This window comes from Sinocyclocheilus anshuiensis, unplaced genomic scaffold (genome assembly GCF_001515605.1).
Source record: "Sinocyclocheilus anshuiensis isolate Anshui unplaced genomic scaffold, SAMN03320099.WGS_v1.1 scaffold1053, whole genome shotgun sequence".
Classification (NCBI taxonomy): domain Eukaryota; kingdom Metazoa; phylum Chordata; class Actinopteri; order Cypriniformes; family Cyprinidae; genus Sinocyclocheilus; species Sinocyclocheilus anshuiensis.
Genome location: NW_015555711.1, coordinates 2,375,798 through 2,383,760, shown reverse-complemented (window position 1 = coordinate 2,383,760; position 7,963 = coordinate 2,375,798). Strand labels below are relative to the sequence as shown.

The 7,963-nt window shown below is 35.7% G+C and overlaps 1 pseudogene; it reads right to left on the bottom strand.

Moving 5' to 3' along the window:
- Positions 1 to 288: 288 nt before the first annotated feature.
- Positions 289 to 7,893, bottom strand: LOC107671944 (sodium-dependent lysophosphatidylcholine symporter 1-like; annotated as a pseudogene).
- Between the last annotated feature and the right edge of the window lie 70 nt (positions 7,894 to 7,963).

The following is a 7,963-nucleotide window of genomic DNA, read 5'->3' as shown; positions in this document are numbered from 1 at the left end:
GTCGTCTGGATATGGTGCAGAAATGGCACACTGCAAATTTAAGACCACTAATGTTTCACAATTCTGGTTTTGAGGCCCCACAGAACTGCATGTTTTGAATATCTCCTTCATTCACCTCAGGTGTATAAGATTCGTGAAATTCCTAAATGGTTTTGGGATCCCTCCAAAGAAGGACTGAGAAACATTCACCATGCATGCTCAAAACGAAACCTGTTCATTATTAACAGTTCCAGAACCTGTCAATGTTACAAAAGTAGTGAAATCCTTGTGACATAGTTAGTGATTACTTCATAGGCTCAGTTCTTCTTCTCCTTTCCTGCTGGTCTCTGTCCTGTATAAAACAGGCACAGTTAACACAGTTTTGCAACTTATGCAAAACTGGAACACAGTGAGAACATTAAGACATATTACGCAGACATATTTAAACATATTATGCAGTGCTGAAAATAAATGTAAAGACTTAAAATTAACCTTGGCCTTTTGTGAGTGTGAAAGAAGTTGCTTTTGCACTATTTTTGATAAGAAATATATGTAGAAAGAACTAATGTGTCATAGATGACTTCTCAACTTAGCCAGTTATTCTCGCAAAATAGAGCCCTCAAGGTAATACAAACACAAACACATACCCTGCTTTCCTTAATGCATCCTGGATTTTCCTCCATCGCCCTTCATTGATGGGATAAAAGCAAAAAATCATCAAGCTGATGAGCAGCAGGCAGATTGGCACAAGAGCGAGGAGCACCCGCAATGCAAATATGACCTCTGGATTGTGTTTACAAGCACCAGGCTTGTATCCTACAAAGCTGAAGAGTTAGGGAAGGAGAACATCACATGAAACTTTCACATGAATCAACCACAGAAGCTGTAGGTTTAAGGGGGTCCAAAAAGATGTGGTGCACAGATGTGAAAAATCTGATTGGAGGAAGCTCTTACTGTAATACCAAAGTAGAGACTCCAACAGACATGCCTCCTCCGAATTTGTTGAAGAAAACATAGCAGGAGTAGAACAATGGTTCTAGATCCTGGCATGATGGGTTCTTGACTTTGAAGTCATCCACTACATCTGGCAACATTGACCTAAAATAAATAACAACCTGGTTATATACAGTAGTTTGACAAAGTTAATATGGCCATATATATCCATATATGATTATGATAATAAGATATATGATAATAATTGTGTGGAGTATGTATATCCATATATGATTATGATAACAAGATATATGATAATAATTGTGTGGAGTATGTGTTGGTGAAGTGAGGAATTTAACAATGAAGAGGAGATATTTTATAAGGGTTACATTACCAAGGGAGTAGATAGAGGGCTGCCAGACTCGTGCCAGCTAACATGGACATTATAATGAAGGCGGGTAAATTACTTTTCACTAGGGATATCACAATTAGGGCTGGGATATAAAACTGCAGAAACGAGGAGAAAGATGAATGAAAAAGTGCAAACAAATATAGAACAGTTGCAATTGTTATAGCAATACAATTTCATTTTTGTGCAGCCATTAAACAACCAATAACAAAGAGCGGTGTTTATTGATAGGCCGATGAATATGGTGGTTTTCTTGCCTATTGTGACTAATACTGTTTGCCACACTGGGATGGATATTGTGGCTACTGTCTGTACAAGAGCAGAAAGAACACCATGAAAAACATACAATGCTACATAAATTACAAAATGAATAGTTATCTGACTATTGTATAATTTTAGAAGTAATTTGTAAGATAAAGGTAAGACAATTCAAAAACATTTCTATATTGTGATTTAATGTAAATGTTATAATTTATTTTGTATGATTTAATTTGCTTCATGTTGTAACATTTAAATTACAGAAAAATAAATGTTTAAAAAAAAAATATTATTTAAAGGGGTCATATGATGTTGCTAAAAAGAACATTATTTTTTGTATTTGGTGTAATGAAATGTGTTTATGCGGTTTAAGGTACAAAACACATTATTTTCCACATACTGTACATCTGCATTTGTGATCGGAGAAATGACAAACAACAAGTGCTACTCTACACTGCCCAACACTCGCGTTTGAATCATCAGTGGCAAATTCTTTAAAAATGAAAACGCACCTACAGACTGTGAGTCCAGGGTGCGAACTACGGGGGAGCTAGGAGGAGCTCGGCTCCCCTTAATAAGACATGGGCTCCCCTGAAAACGTGATTTGTGAAATTTTGGGGGGTCTCAAAAAATATTGACAATGTGTTATTTTGACGTGCAATTTCAGTTTTGTGTAATGTGATCATCGTGGATTATTATGTGTAAAATTGCAAAAATATAATTCATTCATGCATGACGGCGATTTAAACCTAATTCACTTCAATAAAGATAACTATACATGCTATTCTTGTCATGAGCATCAAGGTGTGGGGGCGCCGCGGTGCAAATTCCACTCATGTTTAGTACATGTTAACTCAAAATATAAACGTTGGACTCTGTGGTCGATTCTGTGTTAAGGTAAGAGATGTTGTTCGCAATTATGTGTTGTGGCTGGGTTGTCAACAGATGCGCTGACTTCATGCATATGCTAATTAGCGTATGACGTCATCTGGCGACATTTAGCGACTTTTCAAACTGGCTTTAGCAATTTTTGATTGAAAGAAGTTAGCAACACTGGTTGTAAGTCATTTATTACACAAATAATTATACACAAAACCCCCCCCCCCTATAAAAAAAAAAAAAAGTGCGCTTTCACAACGAAACACACAGCGTCTTCACAACATGGCGGCAGCAACAATAAAGTTACGCCTTCTTTCTTTGCGTGAACATTTGGGTGGCGTTATGCAAATCTTCCCACACAGTGACGTAAACATGTGGGGGCGTGTTTGAACAAGGCGTTTTAGGAGGGCGTGGACGAGTCTTAATTTTATTAAGAATATCTCTTTGGGTTTGAGACTTTAGTCTTTGCAACTTTAGGGATCTTATCTATTCATGAACAGCTTGTAACACTCCAAAGAGAAAGGAAAACTAGAAATCGCATCATATGACCCCTTTAAAAATATTATTTATTATGAACAAATGAACCTGACTTTCTTTTTTTCTTTTCTTTACATGTCAGCTCAAAATAGCTCACTGCTGCATTTCATATAATAATAATAATAATAATAATAATAATAATTTGAAATTATAAATCCCTTACCAATAGTATGAGAACAAGATGCTGGAAATATGCTCCCAAATTTGTTGCGTGAGTGCAGAAGAGGGCAAAATTTCCCTGAGCCATCTGAAACAAATATTCTTATCATCTTGACTTCTGTCATACTTAATAAAATCCATTTGTAGGCTCTAAAACTGTATGGCTATCAAATAATTCATTATTTTAAACAGAAAAATGGCTTACCTGGAAGGCTAATGAAGCAAACAGGAAGCCAAATACAAGCCGCACATATGGAGTATGGCCCACCATCATCTTTATACCAGTTAGATAGGGGACATTTATGTGGTCCAGTTTACTCAGAGGGGCTGAAGTGAGAAGTAGACTCATGCAAATCATTATATTAGTCATAGTCATTTGGTCAAGAAAAGTGTGGTACTCTTAGTAAAGGCTGAACGAACACAACATCAGAGATTTATCTGAAATTTTAAAGTTAACTCATCTGGACCTACCCAACTGCTCCTTCACTCCAAGAAAAAGCACGAGGCAGCACAGGAAGTACAGCATTCCCAATACTAATGCTCCAGTCACATAGGCTCTTCTCTGTAGAAATTAATAGACAAATGACACTACCGTTCAAATGTTTGGGATAAGAAAGTTTTTTTAATAAGTTAATACTTTTATTTAGCAAGGATGCATTAAATTGATCAAAAGTGAGAATAGAGACATTTTAAATATTACAAGAATATTGTACTTCAAATGAAGAATTTTTACTGAAAAGAGGTGTTCTACCATCCAAAGAGGAGGTGCAACCAAAAATCTAATTTCAATTAGAAAAGGTGCAGCACTCACTCTTGAAAGAGAGTACATGTGACTTTACACTTCTTTATCAGACAGGCCTGGATACTGGCTGCAGCGTCACATGTATTTTAACAAATAAAGCTGGATTTTTTCAAGCATGAGTGCTGCACCTTTTCTACTTCATATAAAGAACCCTGAAAAAATATATAACGTTTTCCAAAAAAATATGAAGCAGCACAGCTGTTTCCAACACTGATAATAATAATAAATGTATCTTGAGCACCAAATCATATTTTTGAGCATATTAGAATGATTTCAGAAGGATCATGTGGGACTAAAGACTGGAGTAATGGCTGCTGAAAAGTCAGCTTTGCATCACAGGAATAAATTACATTTTAAAACACATAGAAATGGAACATTGTAATAATATGTCATAATATTTCTACTGTATTTTTGACCAAATAAATACAACCCTAGTGAGGATAAGTGACTTCTTTCAAAAACATTCAAAAATTCTTACTGACCCCATACTTTTAAATAGTAGTGGATATTCATACACTTTGCAAAATTAAAACTTGGCAACGTCACAAACTTGAGACATTGAAGACAATTGGGAAGAACAATGCTGAACTTAAAATACCTTGTCTAAAGTGTCTGTTTCTGGTACTATAACAGAAGGTACTTGGTTGCTGAGTTTAGACATGCAGTATATGGTTTCTAATATCATATTTAAAGTATGATATTTATGATATTCAAATCTGGAGGCACTGCATTCTCTGGTACAACAGTTTCCGAGAAAGGGCCTACGTATGCTCAACACACAAGGAAGCATCTTATCCTCTAAACGACTAAATTATGAATTTAGAAAAAAACAGCTGCCTTGACAGTTCACAGTCAATATGTGTGACAATATTTCACAAGCAATAACTAATAACAAATTCCACTATCCATATGTGCTTGACAATAGTAATAGGATGTTCTCTGTGCCTCACTGTATTTTGTAGAGTGTCAGATATGTCATCCAGCGATTCAGTGTGGTTCGCAGAAGGCCCTTTCGTGTCAATCTGTAAACTGCAGACGTGTGTCCTCTATGCATGGTGCACTCCCACTATCTGACCCTGAATGGCAGCTCCTGCCAGTGTAGCGAACACTTCCATGCCCATTCCTGTATCGTGAGAGACAACAAAGTTCTTGAAATTTTTTCTCTTTTATATAGGAAATAGATTTCAGTTAAGGTAATATCCTATAAATCCAAGTTTCTGCTTTCTGTTTACAAAGTATCCTGCTTACAAATAATAATAAAAAAGGACGACTAGAAGAAAGTATGATCTACCTAGCTGTTGTTGTTTTTTTAAACTTACAAAGACTATGAAAAACCAACATTCATAGTTTTTATTTTTTATTTGCATTTTTGTGTCTTTGAATTCCAATTCATTTTAATTCAACTTCCTTATGAACATTTGAATAGCAATTCTTCCGTTTGCTATCCCAATTCAAATTCAGGAGTATAAAAGGTATTCCATTAATTCAGTTATGAATGGCACACGTGAATGGTGTTAGTTATGCACAACTGATTATTTGAATTTAGAATATTTTGAGATTTTGATCTGTTGTTAGATCTGTGCTTGATAGAAATCGATTGTAGAGGATCTGACTTTAACAGTAATGATTGTCAGGGCTCTAAGCAATGAAGGAAGTTTCAAAGTTCAAAGTTTTCTCCCCCCTTTTTGTAACTCCTCTTAGGACGCTTGTCTGCTTCACATAAAATTTGTATACACTATCTTAAGGTGCTCCTGACAATAAGTTCAATCAAGTTCAGATTTATGATTCTTGATAGAAAATATGATTTTTTGATGTGGAACATCTAATTGGCCTATTCCTTGTTTCTTGTATAATTGGAGATTTAAGATAGTTGACTTTGCATAAACATTTAGAAAGATACAGTGCAGTTCTATCAACTTGCCACAATCTAATTGACTACATGAGCTATTGGTACTTGGACCACAATGACTGCCATTTATCACCATATTTCCTTACTGTAAGCAGTGGCTGAGTCTCGATCCTTCTCATTTCCCCCCAGAAACATGTTTAGGGAAGAATATGGCACATGGTAGCACTAAACAAGACAGAGAGGGAATTAAATGTTTTGGATACAGTTATGACTCATATAACACATTATATAAGCAAACACGGCTGTTGGAAAACTGCAGTGGTGAGTACTATATTTACTATATTTATTCACCATGAGTACTTCACAGGAAAGAAGTGGGAACTATATATTTGTCACTGTATATTTGTTTGCAATTCAAAACTAATTTAAATGTAGTCTTCCCCCATATGCAGGAAATGTCCTTGAATGTGTAAAACAACAGAAAACTATAGGCACATAATACTGGGCTTACACTCATGAAGGCGTCAAACAGACAGCACCATGTGAAGTACCAGCCGAAACTGAAGCCAGAGGACATGGTGTCCTGTGGGGTATACCAGAGCATAACGTATGACAGGACCCCAAGTGGCATTGTGAACACAATCCTGCATAAAGAGAGTGGATGAGCAGAATGGTGAACAATTGGAATATTAAAAATGTTTTTGAAAGTGTACACTATCCATTACCATTTATATGCTCAACATTTGTAATACACATTTAAGCACATTTTTGAGAAAGTTCTTCACACCCAGTCTTACATAAACCAGTACACTCACCAAGGAATAAGTTTGCCAATTCTGGTCCGGCCACTCTTGCTCACGGCATATCCAATCAGAGGATCCGTAATAGCATCCCAAGCTCGACCGAGAAAAAGAATGACGGATGCAGAGAAAGCTCCCATCTATAACAGACACACAGACAGAAGAAAATTACTGTCTCTTCTAACATACTTACTGTGCCCCATTTTTGCAACAGAATTTCTTTTGTAATACAAAATGCAGTTACACATAAAACAATGTTCTACCAAGCTGTTAAAGTACATAATATGTTAACTTTCTCAAGCTCTTTCACATTCCCATTAACATACTTTCACATGCTTCCGGTGCTAACAGTTTAGTAAAACAGCGTATCTGCAGATCACTAGTAGTTCCTGCAGGCTGACAAGGTAACACTTGAGTAATTAGTGAGAGGCTAATGTATTTTTCACTTTAAAGCTAAAGTGCTACTAAGGAACTACTAGTGATCTGGACCATTATTTTAAAGTGAAAAACATGTTAACCCCTCAGTAATTACTCACAAGTAAATTAATAAGTTATTTAACATATTTTATATCTGACATACTGTACAGTCATACATTTGTGTGAAGCACTAGTGATATTTTACCAGTAGGTCTTTTGGAGTGGGATACATTGATACTGAACTGACACGAAGCAGAGATCATAATTGTGAACTAATTCAATCATGAGCTTGTCAGCATCACTTCTTAATTATTAACATTTTTAAGTGAATTTTCATTTTTATTATTATTCTATGTTTAAGTGTGAACATCCATCCTTTGGTAAGAGTAGTAGTCACAATTTTAAAATGTAGCCGACTTATTTGGGGGATATCAAATTCATAAATTAGTTTCCACAAAGAACGCAATTGTTCACTTTTAAGACGTCACTGTTGTGATTAGTAATTAATGGGTTATTCTTTATTAACTGGTCATAGTTCACAAGTAGTTCTCAATGAGGATATTTTTATTTAATAATTATCAAATATCTAATAAGGAACTACCTTTGTCCTAAATTTGCTACTACTTACTGCTTAGTTAATCTCGCTTCTAGTATTAAGTTAGTATTACGTTAAGTGTTAATGTAGTATTACCTATTACTTCCTGCATAGTTACTTGTTCAACAAAATCAAATCACGTGGCGACTGGTTTCCGTTCCGCCACAAGCCCCTGGCGGTTCCAGTCATTTGATAAGGTATTCCTCCAATGGCATAGCACAGTTTCCTGGATAAAGGGATGCCTGAAGTTTTCTGCGTGAGATCAAGATGTAGCATCAATGTCACGTGTAAATAATACCGTGTTATATTTCAACGTTAACGCGACAACTGTTAACTTGTACCATTA